The sequence below is a fragment of the Pan paniscus genome, chromosome 21 (assembly GCF_029289425.2).
Source record: "Pan paniscus chromosome 21, NHGRI_mPanPan1-v2.0_pri, whole genome shotgun sequence".
NCBI classification, from domain to species: domain Eukaryota; kingdom Metazoa; phylum Chordata; class Mammalia; order Primates; family Hominidae; genus Pan; species Pan paniscus.
The window spans coordinates 25,332,851-25,360,600 of NC_073270.2; the positions used below are offsets into that span (position 1 = coordinate 25,332,851).

The 27,750-nt window shown below is 49.5% G+C and overlaps 1 protein-coding gene across 7 annotated transcripts in view; it reads left to right on the top strand.

Moving 5' to 3' along the window:
* Positions 1-722: 722 nt before the first annotated feature.
* Positions 723-27,750, top strand: part of SYNDIG1 (synapse differentiation inducing 1) — a 226,047-nt gene continuing 199,019 nt past the window's right edge. The window contains exon 1 of one of the 7 annotated variants that reach the window (XM_055104994.2): positions 723-881. The gene's annotated coding sequence lies outside the window, so the exon portion shown is untranslated. Of the gene's footprint in view, positions 882-918; positions 1,362-18,740; positions 19,671-27,750 lie in introns of those variants that run through there. The other 6 variants (XM_034947455.3, XM_034947456.3, XM_003829360.5 and 3 more) reach the window with 6 other exon arrangements.

Consider the following 27,750-nt stretch of genomic DNA (forward strand, 5'->3'; position numbering starts at 1 on the left):
ACTGTCTTACCACCCCCCTAGTTTCCTTCCAATTCCAACTGGGGCGGGCCCGCCATGGGCCAACAACAGGCTGGCTCAGGGCTGAGGGGGTCTCTGGAGTCTGAACTCCGCGCCCGCTTGCTCCTCCAGGGCTTAGCTGGTCAGGACTTGAACATTCGCCGGATCCATAAATTGGGTCATTTGTAACCTCAAAACCGAACCGCAGCCTTGGGAGGCCTTTAGGACCGAGGGGAGCCATCCCTTCCTCTAGTCGGGCAGCAAATTCCTGTCCTCCTAGTCCCCCGCAGCTATCCCCCGCCCCCAGCCTCTGTGGCCCTCACATTGTCAGACACTGGCCGCGGGCCACCATCTGGACGCGATCCCCCGCTAGGGCCTCCCTGGTCTGGGCCAAAGTTGGTGGCCACCTTCGCGCGGGCTGCGCCCTCCTTCTCTTCCCTGCCCTCCTCCCCCGGGGCCCGCGCCCGCTGCCTCCAGCACGCGCGTCGGCAGGCTCGGCAAGCGAAGAGGAGCGGCTCGCCCCTGAGCGCCCCTCGCCCAGCCTGCCAGCCAGGCGCGCGCGACGAGAGTCTCCCCGCACCCCTTCCTCTCCCGGGGGCCGAGAGGGTTGGGCTCCGCCCCGGCGCCGCAGCTCCCGACTCCCCGCCGCTCGGGCTGCCGCCGCTGCCCCGCGCCCGGCGCTCGGGGCAGCCGGGGGCGCAGGCTGAGAGCGCAGGGCGGGGAGCGGCGTGGGGAGCAGAGCGGCGCTGAGGGGAGGGCAGAGGAGGAGAGAGCCTGGCAGCGGAGGAGCAGAGGCGGGCGCCGCACCGCCCCGCACGCTCGCTCGCTCGGGAGACTCGCGGGCGGCCGCTTGGGCGCACTTGCCGGGTCACCTTGTCCCGGAGGTAAGTCCAGACCTCCCGGCCGCGGGGGCGGGCGGAGGGGCCCGCAGTGGGCGGGGTCGCGGCAGGGGCCGCGAGCTGGCGGCGGGAGCTGGAGGCTGCCCTGCGCGGGCGGGTGTCCTAGTCCTGGCTCCGCCTCGGAGCGCGCAGACCCGGCGGCGGCGTGGCGCCCGCGGTAAGTCCGGGTGGTCGCCGCGACGAGACTTGGGAGACACGGGGTCGCAGGGCGGGAGGGGGAGCTGAGCCGGCAGAGAAAATGCCCAGGAAGGGGTCGATGCTGGCCTGGGCTGCACCTTGGTGCCTTGCCACCCCGGGAGACGCGAAGGGGCTGCTGTGCGAATTCGATGGGAGCTGGTGAGACCGAGAACTGAGAGCGTAGCGGAGCCAGGCTGCCCAGCAGGGCCATGAGGGCGCGCGGCGGGCCAAGGCTCTGCGGGTTCGGGCTGCCCCTCGGAGTGACCCGAAGGAGACCAGCCAGGGCTGGTGAGCCGGGCGGCCACGGAGCTGGGGACCTAGGTCTGTTTGAGAGTAGGAAGGGAAACAGACTAATTCTCCGAGCGGAGCGGCAGGCAAGGTGCAAGCGCGCTTGGGATGGGGAATCCCGACGGGCGACCGTGGCGGAAGCAGAGACTCCTGGAGCCTCTTTCCTCTAGCCAGGACAAGACCTGCCTTCAAAAGCTGTCTGGCCCCTGGCAGCCGCGACAGCCTGCAGCCCTGGGAGCCACAGCCCTGGCGCCGAGATGGGAGCGAGCACATACGCTTTTTTGGTTCCAATTTGAATCTCGCTTTTTCCTAGTCGTGATTTCTGCCTCTTCATGTGCACTCTCTGGGCAGTGAGGAGGAAGGAATGGCTCACTGGATGAGTTGGGCACTTTTCTTAGGGAAGGGGCTTTGTCCCTATGCGCTTTTTGCAAGACCCTACTAGAGTGGCTCTGGCAGCCGAGCTTTGAGGAGGCGGCCAGAGGGGCCGCTTGGCGTTTCTGAAAGACGAGAGGAAGGGGTCTTCTGGTAGTCCTGTTTTCCTTTGGGGGTTTCGTTGCACGCAGAGGCTTGGGCGCTTGGCACCCAGACTTCAGGTGCGCACAGTCCTCCTGCGACGTCAGATGCGCTGGCGCCGCGGCTCTCCTGGCTCGGACCGATGCCTGCGCCTTCCTTGGCCACGTCCTGGTGTTTAGTGCAGCAGACACCGGCCGAAGGCTTGGCTGATTGGGGGTGTCGAGGGGAGGGGGGCTGGGCGTTACACAGTGGCTCCGTTTTCTGGTTGGAATCAGTTGGTGAGGCGTGCGCGCGCGAGTCCGTGTATCTGGCCGTCTCCCTCCTACAGCCCAGCGTGTTTGGTCTGAATCCAAAGAAGGAGGTGGTGTGTGTGCTGCGTAGACCTGCGCCTGTGGGGTGAGCAGCCTCATAGCCCCCAGAGCCGGCCAACTTCTCCGTGCTAGGCTGCGACCTCAAGGGCTGCCGCGTCGGGGATCGGAAGTGGTCTTCAAAGAGGGGTCTAGGTCGCAAAGTCCTGGGAGCAGCCGAAGTGAAAAGGAGCTGCTAGGAGGCGGGCGGGGGGCAGTCTGATGTCCGTTCTGGCGCGGACAGGAAGAAACTGAAGTCGAATTTTTAGTTGAATTGCGTGCTCTGTGTTTGGCGGTGGTGTGGCCCGTTCTTTTGGAGGTCCACACCACAGGTGTGAGGCCTGTGGGCCCTGAGGAAGCGCCATCCCCTTAATTCCTCCCTCCCCTCTCCCTCCACCACCCGCCCCTTTGCAAGGAGCAAGCCTGACAGTAGCTGATCGGCGCTCTCTCTCACCCTGTCCCCATTTCCTGCATGAAAACGGAATCCTCATAATCAAGAGCGCCTTGTTAAAAAAAAAAAAAAAAAAAAAGGAAAGAAAAGATGGAGAAACCTATTTTTAAACTTTTTTATTATGGAAAATTTCAGTTGTACACAGTGACAGACAGAGAATAGCACTGAAGCTTTGTGTACCCCCCACCCAGTCACCACCTGCAGTTACCTTTAGTAGAGTTTTGGAGGCTTCAGAGTTTTGGAAGCCTTGTTTGATGAAGTATTTCAAAACTGATTCCAAAATGCTAAGTATTGGATAGTAGGTTAATTAGCTCCATTCAGTCATGACACATTGTATACGCATATCACAGCATCATTTTGTACCCCATAAACATATACAATTATAATTTGTTAATATCTGATAAAATAAACCAATTCATTAAAAATACAAAATCACTTTGATATAAACTTCAAAAAAATAAAAAAACCATTCCAAACTCACTTCACCTCTAAACACATCCCTCTGTATCTCCAGCCGATGACATTTCATTTTATGTTCACCTATCAGAAATGTCAGTTTTTAATAACCCCATTAGAGTATAGGTGATATTAAAATAAAAATGAAGGCCCCCTCCATTCCCATTTTAGGGTAGAAAAGGAAAACCTGCCAACTTTACTTGAGGCGTACAGGGGTGAGATATTGAAGAAGGAAAGACAAGTCCGGATCCTGGGAAGACAGACATGTTAGCAATAGGACCAGACTCATCCTAATTCATGAAGGGCGTGAACACGATTCTGGTTGAGCCATGATAGGCAAGAGAATTTTTTTTGATAAAAACTTTAAAACTCAGTTCAAAAATTATAAGCAATTAATTTCTTGCACATTTAGCATTGAGATAAATTAAAAGTGCTCTACCAGACTTGAGTTATTTTTCTCATTAATTTTAAATCGTATTTTCTAGGGAGTTATTACTATTATCAGAGAATAGCAAGTTGTTTTCTTATGAAAGATTTCTATCTGAGGAGTCGGTGCTATTCTGAGGTTCATGGAGAGTACTGAACATTTCATTGTTTAATTAGAAAATGTTTGGTCATCCTCCAGGTCACACCTGCTCTGCCCTCTGAAGAGGCTCTGTGCTTGCTGAGACGTGATATTCACTGTGACTTCTACTGTCTGGAGAGGCATGGCACACAGGGAGGCACTGGAGGCAGTGGGAGGGGAGGCCCTCCCTCCACCAGCCCCCTCCCATTCTGCACACCTCTGTGCTTTCCTGTGTATAAAAGCAGTTCCTAAAAATTGTCAATGACGTTCTTAGAGGAGTCAGTCAGACTTTTGAATACCTTTATAAAGTGCACTATTTAAAGGCGTCCTTAGTTAACCTTTTGTAAGATGAATAACCATCTTGTAGGTGAGCAGTTTTATGTCCTGTCACCCATCCCCAAATAAAACCTTGTCTTTTCATGACTCCAGCTTGACCCTGTGCCCCTCACATTGGCCTTTCAGACCCTCAGGCGCATTGGAAAATGCAGGCTCCATCTCAGAGTAAATGTACTGCTGTGGCCCATAGTTTGAACAGATGTCACATTATCAGCAAAATTCTTTGAATGAGTGGGTAAAGGTGACAAGGACTGAAGTATGTGAGGTGTTAATTTGACAACACCAGCAGAACACTAGGGGTAAATGACTAGCAAAACAGCCTCTTGTATCAGTGGAAAGTTGCATAAGGTCATTTTGGGGCAGTGCACTGATAGAAGTTTTTGGAGCCTTAGCTCTTGACCCGGCATCACTACACTAGGGGCATGGTGTCAAAATCTCTACAAAGCAGTATTCAAAACATTACAGATAGGCTGACCAGGTCTCTAACCACGTCACCAGAATTAGAATAATGAAGTTGTCGGCAGGAGGTTTGAACAGATGTGGTTTCTCAGCATTCTCTGTGCAAGATGCCCATTTTGAATGATTCCTGAGAGATCCTAAACTTGTGTTCAAAGAGCAGATGAAGTAACCCGGGCACCAGCTATGATTCAGTGCCCTCATGGTTGCTTTGCTTATGTCCAGGCAGCATATTGGATTGCACGGGGAGTGGGGGAGGGATGCACTGGGGAGACAGGCGTGTGGAGTGTCTCCTGTCTCCAGGCTACTCCCTCTTTCCCCCTGGGCCTTTCCCGAGTGCCATGAGCAGATATAGGCTCCAGAATCTGGAAGGTCCCATTTGTTTTCTCAGAATGCCATGTGAATACAAATTTACCCAGAGAAACATTGAGACAATGAAGTGTCCTCAATCCAGTGTCTTTTTCATTTAACAAACTGTGACAACATTAACGCTTGGTTTTGAAAATCCTGGAAAGAATATGGTTGAAAAGAAATGGTCTCAGAAAAGTGACGTGGTTTGTCTAAGATCATTCAACTAGCAAGCAGCAGAACCCAGAGTCTGGAGCCTACAACCTGCCATCAGCAAGAGTGAGGACTGGGACAGTGTGTTTGCACTCACTTGGGGTGGATGGATACGTGCACAGGAATGTACCCAGGGTGTGTACATAGCCATGTGGGCTAAAGATTTACAGGAATGGATAGGAAAGGCATGTGAGCAATAGCTTATGAAATTTATCCTTAACATAACTAAATCAGATTCATATTATGTTATAAAACTTATATGATGCATTCTCTAAGATGGAAACATTTTTAAAACAGATTACCAACAGACCACCACCCTCCATTTATAATATGTGATGATTCAAGATGCAAGCATGGTTGGATGACAAACTGTAAATCATCTTAAACTATTGTTTGATAAATGACCTGTTAAACTACCAAAAACAAAGGAAAATAGAAACTCTAAAGAACAACAACAGATAAGCTTCAGGATCAAAAATAACTGCTAGAACCAAAAATAACAGAACCAGGAAACATTAAACACAGGTAGAAAATAATAAAAATAAAAGCTGTTTCCAAAGGCACAACCCAGGGGATAACCTTGCCTGTTTAGTCGCATAAAAAGAATTTAGGAGTTCAGTTAGCATTATTTCAGAGAGATGGGCCTTGCAATCCGTGTTCAGTGTGAAAAACTTTTTGCTTGGTTTTTAGTTGTTAACTGAATTTTTGTCAATAAAATTCATTTTTAGATACTGGGGTGGCATTTAGAGAATGAGTCTGAAGGAGAGAGTACTTGCGTGGATTTCAAACTGCGTCTTTCAAAAAGGGCTCACTTAGGTTAAATTTCTATTTTGAACAATTCTTAGGTCTCCAACAAGTTCAGTTGTAATCTATCACTTGGCCTCACTGGGCAGGCGCCCGCTTTCACATGTTCCCTCCATCTGTTTCTTCCTTACCTTTCCTCTATTTCAGAAAACTTCAGTGCCCAAAACAAAACCAAAAAGCAAACACATTTCAGATAATTAGAACCACAAAAGTTTTATTCCATTGCCTCAACTTTAAACTACAGATCTTTCTGAAAGGGAGATACAGTAATCTTACCTCAAATACACTTGGAACCACCCCCCATGCCCCCACTTAGAAAAGCAAATAAATGAATGTTACAGAAACTCACTCTTCTGTCATGAGTACAATAGGCAGTTTTTAACTTCCTCCTATGATCTTGGTCCTCACATGTTGGTGGTACAGACCCTCAGCTAGCATGGGTCTGAGATGCAGGAGTTTATTCCTGAAGATGCTAATGGGATTAAGTCCTGGGACAGTTTCCCAGTGGAAACCCAGTAGCCATGCTGGGGAGTGGCCTGAGGCATTAGCTTTAGGGTAGCCCCCAGGGAAGCCCAACTCATCCTACAAAAGATTGGTACCAATTCCATTGTTAATTATTTGCAGTTTCTAAAAGTGCATTTAAGAAAGCCTATGTGTTTCTGTAGCCAACCTTCATGTCTGACATCTCAGCCTCAGCCCATCACCCATGTGTCTCCCTTATAAGAAACCTTGTCCTTATGGGTCGAGTGCCCCATGGGATAATGGCACAGGACCAGTAGGGCAGTTGAAAGAGTTGAAATGTGATAGGTAGTGTGCGTGGTTTCTGAGATGCTGTCTAAGCACAGGGGCTGGCCTGGGCTTGTAGTCATAGATGATTGACTGTCATGGATTGACTGTAAGAGGCACTCGTTTGCCTCAGATCTCCCATGGAAACCCTGTATTTGTGAGGACCTTGGAGAGGACCCTGCCCAGGGCAGTCCCACCAATCCTAACCCAGTCTTGGAATGCTTTCAGACATCTCTTGCCTGTGTACGATTCTGGCTTTACTTTTCTCTCCCAATTCCTCACCGTTTCCATAGTGCCTTTGTGACAAGTGGCTCCACAACAAAGAACTGTGAGCTAATTAATGTGCATAGTATCTTTTTTTTTTTTTTGAAATGACGTCTCACTCTATCACCCAGGCTGGAGTGCAGTGGCACAATCTCAGCTTACTGCAACCTCCGCCTCCCGGGTTCAAGCGATTCTTCCACCTCAACCTCCCAAGTAGCTGGGACTACAGGCACACTCCACCATGCCCGGCTAATTTTTCTATTTTTAGTAGAGTCGTGGTTTCACCCTGTTGGCCAGGCTGGTCTTGAACTCCTGACCTTAAGTGATCTGCCCGTCTTAGCCTCCCAAAGAGCTGGAATTACATGCATGAGCCACTGTGCCCAGCCTAATGTGCATAGTATCTTAACAGTTTTTTTTCTTATATACTAAACCCAGAGATACAGCTCATTCATTTCAGTACTCTAATAAATAGTTTAATACACTAAATTTCCTCACAAAGACAGGTTTTTGTTGAAAGCTAACTTTGAGTCAAGGGAAATAATCTGTTTTGTTATTTCTAAGTTTATTCTCTGCCCTTCATTATTATCCTGATCTTTAAAAGCCGTGGATATTGGCCAGGCGCGGTGGCTCACGCCTGTAATCCCAGCACTTTGGGAGGCTAAGGCGGGCAGATCCCTTGAGGTCAGGAGTTCAGGACCATCCTGGTTAACATGGTGAAACCCCATCTCTACCAAAAATAACAAAAAATTAGCCGGACGTGGTGGCGGGCACCTGTAGTCCCACCTACTCAGGAGGCTGAGGCAGGAGAATGGCGTGAACCTGGGAAGTGGAGCTTGCAGTGAGCCGAGATCCCGCCACAACACTCCAGCCTGGGTGACAGAGCAAGACTCCAACTAAAAAAAAAACAACAAAAAAACAAAAAAACAAAAAAAACTGTGGATATTAAGTATCACACACTTTGTTCACAATGGGATCATCAAGGCTCTGCTGGAAGCCTCTCCTAACTGCTCTGGACTTGGTAAGGACCCTGCAGCCTGCAGCACAGCTGTCCCACTAAAGTAGCCTGGAGCAAGGAGAGTCATTTGTCCAGCTGCATCTCTGTCCTTCTGCCATCTGCCATGGCCCTGCTCCTGTGGGTCCTCTTGTGTAACATTCATTGGTACACTTGCTAATCTGAATGTTCTGGGTGTAGGTGTATTAGCTGTAAATCGGAGCCCTAGATATATTTGAGGACATCACAGTCTATTTTAGAACCATAGAGATGAAATGTATCTGTTGACTCAATATGTGCAGAATTCTGTAGCTTCCTTCCTTGCCTATTGCTAGACCTCGAGTTTCTGATTTGCCACATACCTTTCCAGGAAAAACATGCGTCACACTCTTGGGACACAAAAATGAGTTTGCATCCCTAATCTCAGCAACGGTTCTCTCTGTTGCTCTTCACATGCCTACAGGGAAAGTGGCACAGGGCTGCTTAGTGAGTGCTGGGGTGACCAGGTGGCCCTACCGTCTCACCATTGATGTTGGGCCATAGCCCGTCCTCAAACACACTGTTTTTTTTTTTTTTTTTTTACCAGAGCAGGGCCACATGGACACCTCCCTCCTCCCTAAGCTTTCCTGCATCCCATTGATTGTCTTCAGTCACCTATCTGTCCCACCCAGAGTCTGGCACTGCAGTCACCAGCTAGTCTGTTCTGCTACTTCAGCCTTGCCCCCAGTGCACCTGGGACTGTAGCACCCAGACTCATAGACAGTGGGAGCAAAGGGCTTCCTGATGGTCTCTGGATCAGAGAGCCAAGCTGTAACCCATCTGTGATTGCCCTGCCTCTCCATCATCTTGTCCTCCACTGATTGCAATGCCCTGGATACCTGCAGAGGTTACTGAGGGGATGGGGTACACAGCACCCCACTGCCCCTGGCTCCAGTGTGTCCTGTACATTATGCAGAAGGCCAGGCCAGTGCATGGAAGTGGAGTAGGGAGAGCCATGGCTCTGGGAGATATTTGCCCTTCAGGGGAGACTGAGGCTGGGGTGCGATGGAGGGGCTGATGGAAAGCCCAGCATTGGCCAAAGAATGGACCTCAGTCACTAGCACTTCTACACGGTTATAGATACTCCAAACTCCAGGTGTTTCTGTGCTGTCTGGACCTAAGACACAGACGTGGGCTTCCAGCATTACCGACCTCAGGATTTGGCTCTGGGCTGGACAAGAACTCCACCCTGCCAGTGGCTGAGCAGCCTCTCTTGGTAGAACCAGGTAAGCCTGGTGCCTCACCACAGGGCCGCCTGGCTGCCCTAAAAGGGTGGCTCTGCTCTTCAGGTCTGGATGAAATAGAGGTGAGCTAAACAATTGTGAGGAAATAAAGGGAGCTCAAACCCGAAGGGTCAGATTAAAGCTGGCGGGGCCTGTTTGGATGTTGTCACGAAGGTGATTCAGGAAGACCACCAGCTTCAACTATTGGTGCCTTATTGCTTCGGTGTCTCTCTCAGGGACCAGAGTGGCAGCGCCAGGCAGGGCAAGGGAGGAGCCCTAGGAGGGAGGGGTGGAGACTAAGCTTTGTCTGTTATTCTGTGTGACTCCCTCGGCGAGCTCCCCAGATGCCTGTTTGACACTTGGTGGAATGAAGAGACCCAGAGGGCTTCCCCAACGTGCCGTCCAGCCTCACTGTCTGCCAGAGGCAGAGCCAGGGCACAGGGACCCAAATTTTCAGGGTTTGCTTGCTTTTGTATTTGTCTCTAAAGTGCATTTTTTCTCACCCACTGTACTCAGTTTTCTTGGCATTGCTGGAACCTAGAATACTGTTTGGGACAATGACAGACCCCGTGCACCGTAGACAAACAGATGCAGACAGCTCCAGCTTCCAGCAAGCCCCAGGTAGAACACAATGTGATGAGGACATTTCTCCATCTGTGCTTTTCAGTGGTTTCCTGGGAGGAGAGCGCCACAGCCAGTCAGGGGCACCATGGGCAAGGGGAGGCCCAGGTCCTAGGCCAGGCCAGGAGTCACGCACTTAGAAAAGTCAAGGAGAACAGAAGCCTCCCACAGAACTCACAGGCAGGCAGAGGGGAAGTTGCATTCCTGTAATGCCAGAGGCCAAGACATTTAGAGAGAACATCGGATTGAACTCCGCAGGACAGCAGGTCGACTGTCAGACCTCGTGGGCACTGTGTTCTTGTCTCACTCTCAGCATAAGGCTTTTCCCGGAAGATGGAAATGTTCTTTCTCCTTAGACACTGCCCAGAAATGCTGATCTTCCTGGAATTTCTATTCAGAGCTTTAAATATTACAGAAATATATATTTGGTGAGTTGGGCTCTGCCAACTGTTTCAGTCTCTCCTTAAGACTAAGTTGGTGCCTAATTAGAGTAAAAACAAGGATGCAAATTGCTTCTTGGGGACCCAAATCAGATGGTCTCTGTCTCCACCAGAGCCTGGCCCAGCCCTGGAGAGTGACTTGGGAGCCCCGTCCTGATGGGTTCTTCCCGCTCCTCTGAGACCTTCTCCCCGAGCCCTCAGCCTCCTTGGATTCCGCCCGCCAGGCCTTCTTTGTCAGAATGGAGTGGCCCCAGGGGCAGGACTCACCTCTACCAACTGAGCTTTCCTATGTGCACAACTGGCTGCCCTAGATATTTTCCTGTCCCTACCCCTTACCCAAGGCCATCTCTGGGATGTTCTCTGGGGCAGCAGCCTCGGTGAACCCATTCTCTATCTGCTCCCTCCAGCCCCTCAGGTTTCCCTTCCCATGCCCCTTCCTCTGATAATGATACTCAGTAACCCAGGAATCCACACCAGAAACTCCCTAGCCCCTGTGCTTGTTTCTCTTCCTCATCACTAGATCTAAGTATTTCCTGCCTCTCTCTTGCATCTTTTCCACCTTTGGCCCCATAGGCACACTCATCTCTTGCCAGATCATCTCAGTACCTTCCTGCAAGCTCTCCCTGCCTGCTGCATTGTGCCTCTTGCCTCCAGGACTGCCAGGAGAGTGAGCTGTCTCAAGTGCAGATCCGCCTCTGGGGCGCTCCTCTCGAAGCCCCCTACTGGCACTGGACAGGCTGCTGTGCACACACAAATGCCTGCACACACACACTCCATGGTCCCACACGTGCACGCGCACACGCGCACACATTACATAGTCCCACATCTCCCCCACCTGCAGTTGGCTACTTCTTGCCTCTTGCTAATCTCCATTGAGGTTCAGAGGCTTAGCTTGATCATCACCTCTTCCCAGCATCCTTCCTCCAAGTTTGGCATCCCCGCTTCTAGGTGTCCTTGGCACCTGGGCCCATCCCAGCACTGGTGTGGCATTAGCAGAACAACCGAAGATGAAATATCTACAAATAACTGTCAAGAAATGTGTAAGACCTATATAATGCTATTTCAATCAGAATGCCAATATTATATTGCCTTTTGAGCTTGACAGAATTATTCAGAAGTTCATGAAAGAATAATCAGGCTACAGTACTAAATTTTTTTCAGTGAAGAAATGTCCTACCAGATAATAAAACGAAGTGTTCAAATTACGTTAATTGACCTCAAATCCATTAGGATGGCTACTGTCAAAAAAATCACAGAAAATAACACGTGTTGGTAAGGACGTTTGGAAATTGGAACCCATGTGCACTACTTGGGGAACTGTGAGAGGACGTAGTTGCTATGGAAAATAGTGTGGAGGTTCCTCAGAAACACTAAACATAGATTTGCCATATGATCCAGCAGTCCCACTTCTGGGTATATATCCAAAATAATGGAAAGCAGAGTCTTGAAGAGATATGCACATGCCCATTTTGATAGTAACATTATTCACAATAGCTAAAACGTGGAAGCAAGCCAAGAGTCTATCAGCAGATGAGCGGATAAGCAAATGTGCTAAACACATACAGTGAAATATTGTTCAGCCTTGAAAAGAAAAGAAATTCTGTCATAGGCTACAACATGATGAACCCTGAGGACACTATGCTTAGTGAAATAAGCCAGAGACAAAAAGGCACATACGATATGGTTTCACTTATCTGACATACTGAGAGTTCTCAAACTCAGAGGCACAAAGTACAATGGTGGTTGTGAGGGTCTGGGGAAGGGGAGATGGGAGTTATTGTTTAAAGGGTATAGAGTTGCATACGTGCAAGATGAAAAAGTTCTGGAGAACCCTTGTGCAGCAATGTCAATATACTTAGCACTGCTGAACTATACACTAAGAAATAGTTACGATTATGTAAATTTTATGTTGTGTGTGTGTGTGTGTTTTTTGCCACAATAAAAAAAAACTACATTAATTGGAAATGTAAGATTCTAGTTACTGGTATGTAGTTAACAGGCTATTCTGATCTTCTACTGTTGCATAACAGACTGCCCCCAAAACTCAGTGTTCATGGATCTGTGGGTCAGGAATTTGAAAGGGCACAGTGGGGACGGCTTATCTTTGCTCCATGGCTCCTGCGGCCTCAGCTGGGAAGACTCACATGGCTGGGGCTGGAGTCCTTGCCCAGGTTGGGCTCATTCGAAGCCTGGACCAGGAGCACCTACACGTGACCTCTCCCTGGGTTTCCTCCCAGCATGGTGTCAGGGGGGCCAGACTTCATATGCCGAGGCTTCTGCTCCAAAAGTGAGTGTGAACATGGTCAAGACTGCACGATCTCCTGAACCATCTCCACAGCCACTCTGGGTCAGCGCCACAAGATTCTGTTGATTATAGGCAAGTTTCTAAGCCAGCCCAGAATCAAGGAGGCAAATTAGACCCCACTTTTGAAGGGAGGTGTGTGAAAGAATTTATGAACCATGTATTCAATCTGCCATGCAGACAGGTAGGTCAGACAGAGAGCTCTGAAACACATGCCCGCCCCAAGAGCCTAATGAATGTGTGGGAGCTGGCGGGGAGAGCTGAATTAGTCAACATGGAGCACTTTGGAAGTAGGTAGTTGGACTGTAAAGTCAATTTATATCTCCCTATTTCATAAAAAGTTCTGAATGTATATAAAAAGCATTGATAAATAAATATTCTAGAAGCATGAATAAATTCAGCCTGAACATCTTACCGTAATCCCAAGTGAAAAAAAATTGATAAAGATTAAATATATGTACACATTCTATACAGCAGGCACTGTAAACAAAATTGGAACGCATATAATAATCTGGAAACAAACATTTGCAACAAATTAACAAATGCTTAATAATCCTCACAGAGCAAATAAGAAAACACAAACAACCTAATTAAAAACTGAGCTCATGCCATGGAGAAAAAGGTGAGAAGAAGTGGAAATGACTAAGAAATAAATACATGGAAAATCATATGTGCATTTTTACTTGTTTTTTGGTTTTTGTTGTTGTTGTTGTTTTTTCTGAGATGGAGTCTCACTCTGTCACCCAGGCTGGAGTGCAGTGGTGTGATCTCTGCTCACTGCAACCTCTGTCTCCCCTGACCTTGTGATGCACCTGCCTCAGCCTCCCAAAGTGCTGGGATTACAGGCGTGAGTCACCACGCCCAGCCGTGCATCTTTACTTGTAATGATGAAAATGCACATGAAAGTTAGGGAAGACACATCTTTCCAAAATGATTGCCCAGCTTCAGAGATTCCAGTTGCTCAGTAAAGGCAACTGAGGCAGCCTTTGGGATCACTGGGGAGGTTGAATCTCTTGTCTTGAAAGTTTCACTGAAATGTTCACTGAGGTCCTTCCCCTATATCCGTGGCCACATAACAGAACCACTAAAACATTTCTAAGATACACGCAGAGTATGTGTATCTTGACTTCCAGTAATGAACTGTCAGAAAAAAACTAAATGCCTGTCAAAAGGGGATGGTTAAATATGATGCAACTATTATGATGTTCTTAAAATAATGATTAAATTATTTTAAATCCCTTGTCCATTGGCCAGGGCTGTGATGGGTATGTATTTACATGGATCAATGTCCATGGTAAACTACTAAGGATGGAAAGCTAAAGGAAAATATGTTGAACATTTGTGTGAATATGTTATTCTCTGGGAGTGAAGTTTAAATATTTATTCAGATAATTCTTGAAAGCTGCTCTCCACATTGTTAATGGTATGTAGCCATGAAGAGTAGAATGGAAATAGGAACTTTCATGGTTTTAATTTTCTATGCATTGGTATGATTTGAATTCATAAATATGTGTTGTTTTTGCAATTTAAAAAACCTATTTAAACACATATCTATCCTTTGGAAGTAATCAGAGGTCTGGATGTAGTGTTTCAGCTAGACGTTCACATTCACACCTGATTTGGGGGAAGTGGAAAGCCTGGAGCCTCCTAGAAGTTGAGTGAAGGGTGTCTTTGTCAAGCATGCAGTGCACGTTGTGGTTGCAGTGTGACGCAGCAGGAGTCCAAGCCGTGGGCACTCACACGCATGCACAGAAAGGTGTGCATGTGTGGAAGGGACTGCAGGAGATGCCAGTACTGCCACGAGTAGCTCCAGGCATGGGGTTACATGTGGATTTCATTTCCTATGTTATGTACTTTTCTGATTTTCAACTTGATCCTTGATTACTGTTTTGATTAGGAAAAAAAAACCCAAAAGTTTAGAAATTGTTTTGTTCTCTCTCTCATTTGACTGAAAATCTGTTTCTTAATCATATTTTATGTTCCCACGTCCTATGCCCAGAGCCTAGCACACATGTGCTCAGCCAGTGTTTGCTCTTCCTGTACTTCCCCTGGGCACCTCCCTGCCTCTTGAAAGAGCGTGCTCCGCATTCCCACCCAGGAGTCCCAGCCTGAGGAAGCCCCTCTCCTCTGAGCATGCATGTGCATGCTCCTGTCTGCGGCTGACCGACTTGGCTCTAAGCCCCACAGCAGCGGATATGTTTTCAAGAGTAGTTCATTCACCACATATTGAGTACTTGCCATTTGCTTGACCTTGTGGCAGACCCCAGAGACAGAGATGAAAGGCTTTGGTCCCTCATGGAAGAAGGGCATTCAGAGGCCCTGCCTAGTGTGCAGGGCCTCACTTTGCTTGACACGGTGCAAGTGGCGATACAGGCAGGCCAGCGGGGATGCTGCGGCCAGATGCAGCCAAGACTCGGAATGCGAAAGAGTGACTAGCCTGGAGGAGTAGAAAGAAGGGGTCTTCTCGGCAGAGGGTGCAGGATAGGGCAGAGGTCACAGAGGCCTCCGCGCACCTAGGAGGTGGAAGTTGGATGTGGCTTCAGAATTCCGTCTGCATCAGTGGTGTTTACTGAGATCCAGGCGCCCACACGAGAAACAACAGATGGGGTCAGACGAATTCAAGTGCAATCCTGGCTACCTACTGCTGCCCAGATTGCCCCAAAATGTATAGCATGAAAGCTGCTGAGGGTTGGGAATTTTGGAGGGGTCGGCTGGGCGTGTCCAGCCCCATTCTCTCAGGCAGGTGCTGTTAGAGTGTATCTGGAGCCAGAAGAGTGGGGGCCTGGGGCTACTGGGGATCAGCCGGGTAACTGTAACCTCAGGGGTGCTGCACGTGGTCTCCCCACATGAACGATATTGGCCTTTCTCACAGCATGGCAGCCTTGAGGTATTAAACTTCGTAAAAGGAAGGTAAAGGCTCCGGTTTGAGTTTTCTAGTAAAAGACAGGTTGCGTGAACTTTTCTGACCTAGCCTCAGAGGTCAGGTCACGTCACTGTGGCCACACTCCTTCTGTTCAGGGTGAGTCTCAAGCCCACCTGGGTTCAAGGGGAGGGAGCAGAGACCCCACGTTTCACTGAGAGGAGTATCAGGGCCACATCCAGGAATAGATGTGGGATGGGAAGTAGTGTTGTGTCCACCTTTAGAAACGATGATCTGACAAAGATACTAAAAAGCAAAATACTCCAATTACTTGCCCTACACAAAATAGGTCTTTAGGTCACAAAATAATGAAAAGTAGAGTCTTTTCTTACCGGAAATTTATCTAGATCTATTTGTTTAACATATGGATTTTCTAGAGTGCTGTGGCTTGAGTATGAATTATTTGTTCCCACCAAAACTCATGTTGAAATTTGATCCCCAATGTGGCAGTGTTTGGAGATGGGGCCTAGTGGGAGGGGTTTGGGTGATGGGGGCAGATCCCCATGAATGGCTTGGTGCTATTCTTGAAGTAGTGAGTTCTTTCTTCTTGAGACTGGATTAGCGCTCCAGCCAGAGCAGGTTGTTATAAAGCAGGGTTCCTCCTTCTGTTTGGTCTCTTTCCCTGCGTTTACACTTCCCTTTTGACCGTCTCTGCCATGTTATGATGCAGTACAAAAGCCCTTACCAGAAGCCGGGGCCACGGCCTTGAACTTCCCAGCTACAGAACTGAGCTAAATAAACCTCTTTCCTTTATAAATTACCCAGTCTCAGGTATTCTGTTATAGCAACACAAAACAGACTAAGACACATAGTCTTAATTATTTTCCAATGTCTGTATATATTCTTAGTGTGTCAAATTGTTCTTTAAAAGTATCTTCTAGAGTGTGGTGCTATACTTGAGTCCATGATGCAGAATCTGGGACATAGATTGATAGCACCAATTTTGTCCATTAGATGGATGCATTTGTCATTACTTAAGGAAATTATAGGTCTTTGGAATTTTCTTCAATTCCATCTCTCTCCAATGTTTTCACTGAAAAGATAGAAAGGAAAAGTGGGAAAAATTTGGAAGTTTCAGGTCCTTGTAGATCTAGTGACTTCTCCAGACTTATGCAGAAATCAGTGGCAAAGCTAATTTCGATATAATTTGGATACACCTTTTTTATTGCCTTACTTCTTTTTTTCTTTATTTCGTGCAGTAATATCTCCTTTAAAGAAAGAGCCCTTTTAGCAAGTGTGTGTATACAACATAGAAATGGTACTGCAACAAATGACAGAAGACTGAATGTGGCTGAGTGTTACTCAGGAGCTAAACAATGGAGTTTTCCATATGTGGAGGAATCTGGAAGCAGGAGCTACTGACTCAGCAGCTCAGTGCGGTTGGAGCTGGATCTCTATAGTCCTTGTGGCCTTTCCCTCCTGGCTCCCAGATGGCTGCTACTGCCCCCGATATCACATCTGAGGTCAAGGCAAGAAGTGAGAAAGGTGGACAGAGACCCCCCAGGAGATGTCTTTGGCCCAAGCTGTGTCTCGTGGCCACCCTTGGTAATAAGAAAGTATGGGGTACAATTGAGGATTTAATGAGAACTTAACTCTTCTACCCTCCAGGTGAAGGTGGGCAGGGTGAAGCACTGACATCCAGCAGTGGGTCCCCCATTCAGCCAGGGAGGGTCACCCCAGCTCTCAGTGACAGGCGTGCCAAGGCCACATCACAGGGTAGGTGTGGGAAGGGAAGACTGGGTGTATTTATGAAATCAAAAGAAAAGTCAGTGGTTTGCTGGTGGGTGTGAGGTTGGGTGTGGTGTGTGGGCAGGACGGCACAAGAGAGGGCAGGGTGGGTGCTGGAGAGGTGGCAGTCCCCATGCCTGGGCTGGGGAGCCAGGTGGAGGCCCTGGGCTGATGCCATTGCTGCTTATCCATAGACTTTGAGTAGTACAGGTTCAGAGTGGTTCTCAAGTTTTGCTGCATGTTAGATTCACCTGGGGATATTTAACAATTGGTTTATACACAAATAATGTGAAGACCAAAAATTGAGTTTAGTCTATAATATTAAAGCAGCAGCTGAATCAGTTTTGCTTACTGAAATATCTGTTCAAGCACCATTCCTCAAACTCTAATGCACGCACACAACACCTGGGGATTTGCAGGCGTGCGAGCTCTGGTCCAGTGGGTCGCTGGAACCCGAGAGTCTCCATTTCTTTTTTTCTTTCATTTATTTATTTATTTATTTATTTATTTTATTTTTTTGTTTTTTTTTTGTGATGGAGTCTCGCTCTGTCACCAGGCTGGAGTGCCGTGGTGCTATCTCGGTTCCCCGAAACCTCCACCTCCCAGGTTCAAGCGATTCTCCTGCCTCACCCTCCTGAGTATCTGGGACTACAGGTGTGCGCCAACACGCCCAGCTCATTTTTGTATTTTTAGTAGAGACCGGGTTTCACCATATTGTCCAGGATGGTCTCGATCTCCTGACCTCGTGATCCACCTGCCTCGGCCTCCCAAAGTTCTGGGATTACAGGTGTGAGCCGCCGTGCGCAGCCGAGAGTGTGCATTTCTAACAAGTGCCAGTGATGACAGTGCTGCTAGCCCGCAGGACACACTTTGAGCAGCCGGGGAATCACGGGCCAAGGTTGAGGGGAGAGGGTCGGTGGATGTGGGGTGGGGGGTATTTGGGAGTAGTTGTCCCTGGCTGGGCCACAGGAGGGAAGAAATGGCTTCAGCTGGAGAGGCCAGCAACGCAGAGCTTGCAGACTTTCACTTATGGTTTAATTTGCCTTAAGTAAACTTATATAACCTGGATTTTGGGTCAAGAAATATAATATGCTTAAAATTTGTCTTATGTAACAATATAATAAAAAACAAATTTTTACCATCCTTTTATTTAAACATTTGGAGGTAGAAAATCAGTGCTGTAGTTGGCAACTGCTATGCTTCTGGTTTTACTGAGGTGAGTGTTACAAGAGACACAGCAAGAGCCCAGGTTCACAAGGGATGGTGGTCCAGATGCCAGCTCTGTCCCTTACAGCCCCGTGGCCATGCTGAGTTATCTGCTCTGGTTCCTCCATCTCTAAGTGAGAGATGAGTGCTGTTATCTCAAGAATGTGAGGTAATGCCTGCAAAGGGTCCAGCGCACTTTTTTCATGCAGTGGGACTAAAGAAATGAATCCGTGTCCACATGGAAATGCCCCCCCACGTGCACACAGGTGTGTATGTGTACCTGTATATGTGCGTGTATAAGTATGCATCTATGCATGCTAATATTCCTTCCTTCTGGAATATTTGGCCCCATGTGATGTGTTTGTAACAGGGGCTGCAACACTTCCTCTCATCCTGCTGCACACAGCCCAGCCCTTGGCACTGTGACATTGCCACAGCTCCCGTCAAGAAGAGGAGGTCCTGGGATCTGGATCTGGACTGACCCCATAACTGGCTTGGAGCACTACAAGGAAGCAAAAGTGGCGATGGACCCATTCTGAGGTGGTACAGCCAGCAGCTGTCCAAACATGTCGGTGAGGCTGTAGTGTGCCGATCTACTCCAGCTGACTGCGGCTTCATCAGTGACCCCAGGAGAGACCAGCCAAGAATCAAGCATCCCAGCGCAGCTTCACCTGTCAACCCAGAAAATGAGATGACTCCATTTTAACCCACCAACTCTTAGGGTGATTGGTTACACAGCAAGTAATAACACATGGCTAGAAAAAAATGGACTAGAAATATCTCTGCATAATACTCTATATTTACACTCAACTCAACAATATAGCCCTTGAGTAAATGTTGGAAGGGAATTCAGCTGGTCATTTATTGCTCCTGCAGAGAGGAAATGTGGGAAATAATTCAGCCGGTATCCTGGCCCTGGTAAAAGGCAAGGCACCATGCGAGACACTGCTTTCACAGTGAACCAGACATGAGAGCCAAACAGACATTTCCCATTTGTGCACACATACAAAGTGCTTCGCCCAGTGCCTTGTGGGGTGCCCCCGCTTCTCTTCAGTGCTCCACGTCTGTTTGTAACTCACTGTAGCTCTCACTACCTGGTGGAGTGCCGACAACAATGGTAGACCAGCTGGACAAGCCCCAGAGTGGGGAGCAGAGGGAACACTTCATCCGCTTCAAGCCCTTCTGCAGGCTCCAGGCACAAACTGATGAAGGACAGAATTCTTTTGTCCTGCCGGAGCCAGAGGGTGTGGACACCAGAGGAGCCGTCCCCGGGCATCACATTGGCTCTTGCCCAAGAAAGGTGAGTCCTCGTTTGTTCAGCCTTTGCCAAGAACTCTATACCCCAGGCAGGCCCACGGTGTCTCATTGATGAGCTCAGTGGGACCAAGGTGTGAGTGTTTCACAGGACAGAAGTTAAATATGGAATACATTTCCTGCCTGGACTCTCAGCTGAAACACCTCTCCAGTATCTGCTGATGTCTTTAATGCCAGGCCTGGTGCCAGAGCATCCCCGGGCGCTCGGAGGAAAGGGACATGCCTCTCTCCACAGCTCTGGAATGGGGCATTGGTCCTGGGGTCAGAATTTTCCTCCTGTTCTATGTGAAAAGCCTCTTCCCCTGTTAGTCATCATTTCCCCACTGTGGCTGAGCCCTGTCCCTTGGTCTTGGCAAGTCTAAGCTCCTGTGGAGGCTGAGATTCCTGCAGGTGTCCTGACCCAGAACTGAACATCCAGCTTCTTTTAGAAGGCAGTGTTCTAGAAATGTGGAGGCCACCTTCCCATCTGTACGCATGCACACACACACACTCATGGGGGCACACACACACACTCATGGGGGCACATACACATATACATGCACACATACACTCACATGGATACAGATAGATGCATGCACACTGACACGTAGATACATGCACACACACAGACATGCATGCACACACGTGCTCACAGGGACAGGCACAGTCACATGCAGGCACATGCAGACACATGGACACACATATAGGTTCATGCACACACACACAAGACACATGCATGCACACACAGACATGTGGACACAGATACAGACACGTGCACACAGACACATGGACACACAGACACATGGACACATAGACACAGATACATGCACACACACGTACACATGCATGCACACACATGCTCACAGGGACAGGCACAGACACAGGCACACACCACAGTCACATGACCACACACAGACACATACATGAATGCACACACACATGCTTAAACAGACATACATTCACCACACACACTTATATGGACACAGAAATGCACACACAGACACACTTATCCCCTGAACAGTAACCTCCCACCTCTGTGAATGTCACTGCGGCATGGAGGGAGGAGGGAGTTGCCACTGGGGAGCCAGGGGCCTCCAGCCAAAGGACAGTGTGTGGTTCGGGGACAGACTCGAGCAGCAAGTCAAGAACGAGAAGTTCTGACCACAGCCACTGGAGTGCGTTAAGAAGCCCTGTGGGCTGTTTTGTGTCGTCACCAAGCAGGCCTGGCCGCCGGTGCTGCAGTGCATCGGAGCCCCAGATTCATCTGGTGAGGGTGAGGGTGCCATCTGTGTGTGGCCCCCGAGCTGAATCCACCACATCTGCTCCCACAAATAACAGAAGAGAGAGGCAGGGGAGTATGCAGCCAGGGACAGGGGCCAGAGAGGCACCCTCCAGGATACCTTTGGGGCCCTGCACCCTTTCCTGTTCCATCCACATGCTGTGGGCAGTGACAGGGGCAGGGCAGAAGGCCCAGCGGAGTGCCTCTGCGGGGTCTGGTTTGTCGTGGAGGGATCAGTGTGTTTCCATGCCTGAATGAGGAACACGCAGATCACAGTTCCCATAGTACTTTATGTAAAGCTCGTCTTTGCTGCTTCTTGATTTTTATTTATAGAGAGCTGTTTCACCTAAAATAGCAGTTATGCCTTGCCTATGAGCCCATGAGGATGGGATTTGCTCTTGGCAGTTTGGAAATGAGGAGAGGCCTAGAGGAGGGGAAACCAAGTCACAGTCCTCATGGGAAAGGTGGTTTGGGGCTGGAGTGGGCAGTGGAAGGGGCTAGGCATAAAGAAGGTTGTGTCTGGGGCTCTGCAGCCAATGTGCCCGGGCTTGGACCCTGGCTCGCCCCTAGCCCTTGGGAGATCATTCAACCTCTCTGTGCCTCGGTTTCCTTATGAATGATGCGAGCACACCAGTTACCCCTCCATGGTGTCGTCGGGGCAATTACCTGGATGAGAGTTGTGCAGTGCTCAGCAGGATTGTCACGAAGCAGGGGCCGGCATGACAGCTGTGGCTAGGACTCCTTATGTGGGGCCTCAGCGCCTCAGCCAAGGCTAGCACCAGGGAATGGGCTGATCGGAGCCCTTCATATGGCAGGTGAAGCTCTGCTAGGAACCTGGAAGCGCCAGGCTCCAGGGCAGCACAGAGGAGGGCAGGCAGATGTCAATCAGCAAGCCAAGCCCCACAGTCTGGAAATTTGCACCAGTGTGAGTGGAGTTGGAGCCAGGGAGGAAGTAAATCCCAGAGGAGAAGGCCTGGGCCAACATTTTAGAGCCCAGCGGCAGTACTGAGCCCACTTAGGGAGGTGCCATGGAGTCGTGGCCCCTGGAGCTCATCGTGCGTCTGGTTGCTGTGGCAGGTAAGGGTCGGCCTTTGAGGTCCAGGGTCAGGAAAGGACAGGTGCCATGGCATGCAATAACCCTTATGGGATTGATAGTAAAACATACAGAAAATATGTTTCAATAGCAGGCACCACTGCCTCAGTCCTTAAGATGCTAACCAGTTGGCTCCAATGAGTGTGAGGTCAGCCGCGATCCATTTTGGGAATTCTTTGAAGGCACAAGTGGTGACTCGTGGAATACTTAATAAAGCAAAGTAAGGGTTGCCCCTGGAGAACAGAGGTCTGTACAGGCTGGGAGAGCAGCCAGGAGAGGACAGGATGCTCGAGTCTTTTTGCAGGGCCAGTCATGTCCGAACAACGCCAATTCACTTGCCGTAGGTTGACAGGTGCAGAAGATGAAAGAGTGGCGAGCCTCAGATGCTATTGCCTTGATGTTATTAGCTCCTGATTCTGACAGCGCAGGGCCTGGCCCAGGGCACAGCTGCGCACAGGGTTAGCAGCATGCCCTGCTGCAGGAGGGATTTGCCTTGTCACCATCGCCATAGCAGACCCAGGACAAGGTCCGTCACGTTCCTGATGCCAGGGGATGTGACATGTACATCCCTCAGTGGCTTCCAGGTGCAGACCCAACACTGACACTGACCTTACAGTCAAATGGCAAAGTAGAAAATCCAACTGTAACACCAGCAAAGGACACTAGCTTGACAGCACTTTGGAGTATCTGGAGGAAATTAAAAGTATGGTTATGCTTGAAGACATTTCACTAAGTCATAAGTCTCTGGGCTCCTGGGCACATCAGGATTTGTGTCATGCACTTTCTGGGAAGAAAACAAAATGGAAAATGAGGACCTTCCATCAGGAAGCTGATCGTTTCCTTCAATGCAAGTACTCTTTGGAAACAAAAGCAAAACAAAACAAAAACCATAAAAAATACAAGAACAAGAAATGCTGAAGACAGGTGGAAAGAATGAAAATAGGACTGAAGCAGGCATGTGCCCTAGGCAGAGCCAGGCACACGCCTGCTGAGAGGACCCCACTAACAGGTGACCCAGTCAAGAGGCCCCCGGCCGGCTCCGTGTGAACAGATCCTCCCATCTTGTCGCGTCCGTGTCCACAGTGAAACTCCAGGCACCGCAGGGACGCTGGGGAGAGCCTTCTCCATCCACACCCCCTTGGAAAGTGCCCACCCCTTTTCGCTGTTCTGGTGGGCTTTTGGTTTCTTGTCAGGGTTGGGGCTCTGCCAAGTAGCCACAGTGAACACAGAAAGCAGCCCTTGAGCCTGGCCTTCAGCGAGAGTTGCTAAGGGGTGGCTAGGAGATGAGGAGGGTAGGCTCGGCCCCGCCGCCTCTGCTGTCTGATTCGAGATCAGCTGCTGGCCACCACAGGGGACATGTGCATTGTCATCTATCTTGGGAAAGACTTTGGTAAACATCCAAGTTTCAAAGGAAAAACAAAACCTCACGGTGGCTCCCCTGCAGGATAAAGGACAGCACTGCCTTCTGTTTTCTTCAGAGGCTGGCTTGAGCCAGGTTTGCATAATCCCCCACCTAGCCCTGAGGTGGGGAGAGAGTGTAAGAAGAGCAGCTTCAGGTGGGGTCCTTAGATCCTTAGTGCAGTCCCCACAACCGCCCCCTCCACCCCTCCTTCCCCCGCTACATTGCTGGAGTGTGAGGGGCCTATAAGGCCAAAGGGCTGCCCAGGCTCCTGCACACCCATCCCCCTTTCTCCATCTTCCTTCCCCTTTGCCTTGCCTCTCCCTGCATCCAGCCAAAGTCCAACTCTGCCCTTCAACCTGAAAGCCAAATCCTCTAAGCAAAAGAACTGACACATTTTGCAAAGTGGCAGGAATTCAAGGTGCTGATGCACGTGATGCTGGGCGTGGCTTTGTGTGAGATTGAAGCATTGGTGGTGATGATCCTGTTGTGCTAATTTCACTAATGACTGGAGAAGAGAAAATCTACAAGGCTTCAGGCAGGTAAGGGATATTGAAATTCAAGGCCATCAAAATATTGAGATGCCCTCAGAAAATTTAGGGAAACCTTTAAATATTTCTGCATAAGTCATTCTCTTTCCTGTTTCTGTCAAAGTCAATTTCGTTGGAAAAATTACACAAGCAAACCTAAATGACACTTGATCATTTTTCACTCCAATTAGCACATACTTATAATCCAAGTAATGTGAAAAGCTAAATGAACTCACTTTCCTAGTTGTGGGTTTCCTTTATTGGCATGAAGCTGAACTGGCCCTCATGTGCACACATCCACATGCATGGGCACACAAGCATGCACGTGCACACACATCCACGCACAGGCATGGAGACACGCATGCACACACACGACACACACAGACATGCACGGGCGCACACATGCTTGGGCACACACAGGTACACACACGTACATGGGCACACACAGGTACACACACATACATGGGCACACACACATCCACATGCACACATGCAGGTACACACACTGTGTTGAAGTTTGCTTAGTGGTTTAAGAAGATTTGTTTTAACTACATCTTCCCCAATATTAAATATCCTTGAAGGTTTTGAGTTGCAGGCTCCATGAGAGGGTTTTTGTCTGGTTTTGTCACTGCTCTGTTAACTGGGCCTGAAATCTAGCACCTAGAAGATGCTCAAATGCTCAGTGGAGTTGGTGAGCCATGGAGGGTGGTGGAGGAGGAGCAGAGCTCTGTTTTGACACCGTAGTGTGAGGAGCTTTACCCCCACCCTCAGGGGACCATTGGGCAGCAGCAAGCTCAGAGGGGAGGCATGGCCGGGTGCTGGAGTCACCACCAGCATTGGAAGAGCACTGAGCCCCCCGGCTGGCCAAGCTCAGTAGGTAGTGAGAGAAGGAAGAAAAGATAAAGGAAGGGTCTTGGAGTCATCCCAACGTGTGGAGGCCCAGAGGAGGAGACCCAGCCCTGGAAGCTGGGGACAGAGCCACGGACACTGGCCTTTTGAGATCCCTGGCTCTGGCAGCTCAGCTGGTTGCATCCCGACCACACCCCTGCTCGCTGGGTATGGGGAGGGAGGATCTGGGAGAGAACTGGGTTTGAACACAGCAGAGGCTTCACCAGCAAAGTACAAGGGCAGGGAAGAGGGCCGGGGGCGGGGCGGCGCGCATGGCCGAGGACTGGATCACTGAGTGCAGATTGAGAAGCACAGCAGGGCAGTGTGTGTGGGACTCGTGGTGTAAGGGAAGATAGTGAAGGATGGAGGATTGAGCGCACAGTGTCAGGGAAGCTGCTGAGGGCATGAGCAGGGAGGAATGCTGAGAAGAGTGGCCTTAGAACCACACAACTAGAGGAGCTGGCGGGTCTGAGGGTGACTGTGGGAGTGGATGGCTCAGGAGGAGCAGCAGGAGAGATCATCGAAGTGGGGCGTGACGAGCTCGAGAAGCTAGCACGTTGGGTGGGCACTGAAGTCACAGAGAGTGGCGTAGGCAGTGGTGGGTGAATGGACAGGGCGCCTGGTGCTGACATCACTCATTCCTGGGGGACCGGTGCCACCAAATATCTGTGAAATTGAGCCCCGAGGGATGAGGAGGAACAGGATGCAGGGAACAGACCCCCCCCGGGAGAGGTGCATGTGGCCGGGAGGGTGGGCAGGACTGGAGGCAGCAGGGACCGGGGCCCTGAGGGGCCACCCTACTCACCCTGTCCCTTTGCCCTGCAGAAGGCTGGCCTGACTACCCAGAGGAACCCCTGCTGTGCTGGCTTCGGGGACCTCAGACGTGACAGGCACCTCCAGCCTTCCCCATGTCCTGAGAGAGGACCTGGTGGCCTTCTTCCCCTCTGAGGGAGGCCCAGAAATGCACTTGGTGCCCTGGCAGGGTGCAGGGCCTCCTCAGCCCTCTGAGTTTTTGCATTAATGTAGGACCCTCTGTCAGGAGTGACTCCTGCTACCTCAGTCCAGGTCCAAGGTTCTCATTCAATCTGTAACCATGCCCTGGTCAGTTAAAAAGGTAGAACTCAGTTACAAGAACAGTCACTAATGCATCTGCGGTAGTCGTGGTCATTGACAGCTGTACTTATTATGCTTAACACTGTAAATTTAAACTAAGACAAGGATACGATGCAGTACAATGGCCATGTTCCTCTACTAGGGTGGGATTTGCCACTTAAACTTTGTGACCCACTTTTATGACATTCTCAGGGACATCAGAAGGGAGGGTGGATTTCCTGTCAGCTGTTTCAGAAGACAGGACTACCCTCCAGGCCCTCAGCTCACTTCTGACCTGCCCTCTAGTCTGCCCCTGGCTTGCTGGAGGCCAGCCACTTGGCGGCTTTTAGAGGGTCACCTCCCCATTCACTGCACATGACACTTATCCAAGGCCACCCACACCCCAGTTTATCCCTCAGGCATCACCCCAGTTATAGTCCCAGCCCGCTTCATCCAGTTCCCCTAGCTGACGGATTCTCTGTCATGCAATGGCAGCGAGGCTGGGAATGTGGCCTGTGGTCTGGGGCCAGGAGGGCGGCTGTGCTGATCCACCTTTCCCTGAGATGCTGACTCGCAACCCAGCCTCCAGCAGCAATGTGCATAGCTGGAACAAACACGCCAGAGAACATCCCCTTAGAAAAGTGCCTTGGGGATTTATTTGGACAGAACAAGGATCAAGTCCTAGGGCTAGGACTTCACTCTCTTCATGCACAAAACGAGAGTAATTGAGTTCTAAAGTTGACGGTACTCACATAGGATCACATTGGTGAGGTGGGCCAACCCCCTGGCCAAATGCTGGGCAAAGAGAACTGCCTGGGAAATGGAGGTAGTTATTATTTCTGTTTTTATTTTTATTTTATTTATTTATTTATTTTTGAGATGGAGTCTCACTCTGTTGCCCAAGCTGGAGTGCAGCGGCACGATCTCGGCTCACTGCAAGCTCCGCCTCCTGGGTTTACGCCATTCTCCTGCCTCAGCCTCCCGAGTAGCTGGGACTACAGGTGCCTGCCACCACGCCTGGCTAATTTTTTGTTATTTTTAGTGGAGACAGGGTTTCACCATGTTAGACAGGATGGTCTCGATCTCCTGACCTCGTGATCAGCCCGCCTCGGCCTCCCAAAGTGCTGGGATTGCAAGCGTGAGCCACCAAGCCTGGCCATATTTCTGTTTTTAAAAACTGGGGTTGACTGCATGTTTCAGGAGCAGCAAGAGAGGGAACCCATCCTTCGCTTTTCCCCGTAAATGTTAATTTGGCGATACACTTGTCCGTTCCGCCAGCTGTGGTGCTGATGGGACCGCACTGAATCTATGGCTGCGTTTGAGAAGTGTTGCAGCTAATGAACATGGATATCTCTCCATATATTTAGGTCTTCTGTGATGTCTTCCAATGAGATGTCTTGTAGCTCTCAGCAGACAAATGTTTCTTTTGTTAAATTTAATTCCTTAAGATTTTATCCTTTTTGATTCTAAAAGCATGGGTTTATATAGTGGAATAAATGTGGGTTTTGGCATTGGGCACACCTGGGTGTAACTCTTACTGACCAGTTTTGTAATGCAGGGCAAGATACTGTTTTGTTTTGTTTTTTCTGAACATCTGTTTTCTCATCTTTAAAATGGGCATCATAATTCATTTCTACTTGGCTTAGTGAGATGATCACTTGGGATAACGTATGTGAAAATACACAGCACAGTGTGGTAAATACTAGTTTCCTTTCCCAGATCTACAGTAAAGCTTATCCTGACACTAAAGCACAATATCCCCTGACACAATATACCCAGAGCTGGGGGAGAAAAAAAGATCTGTTG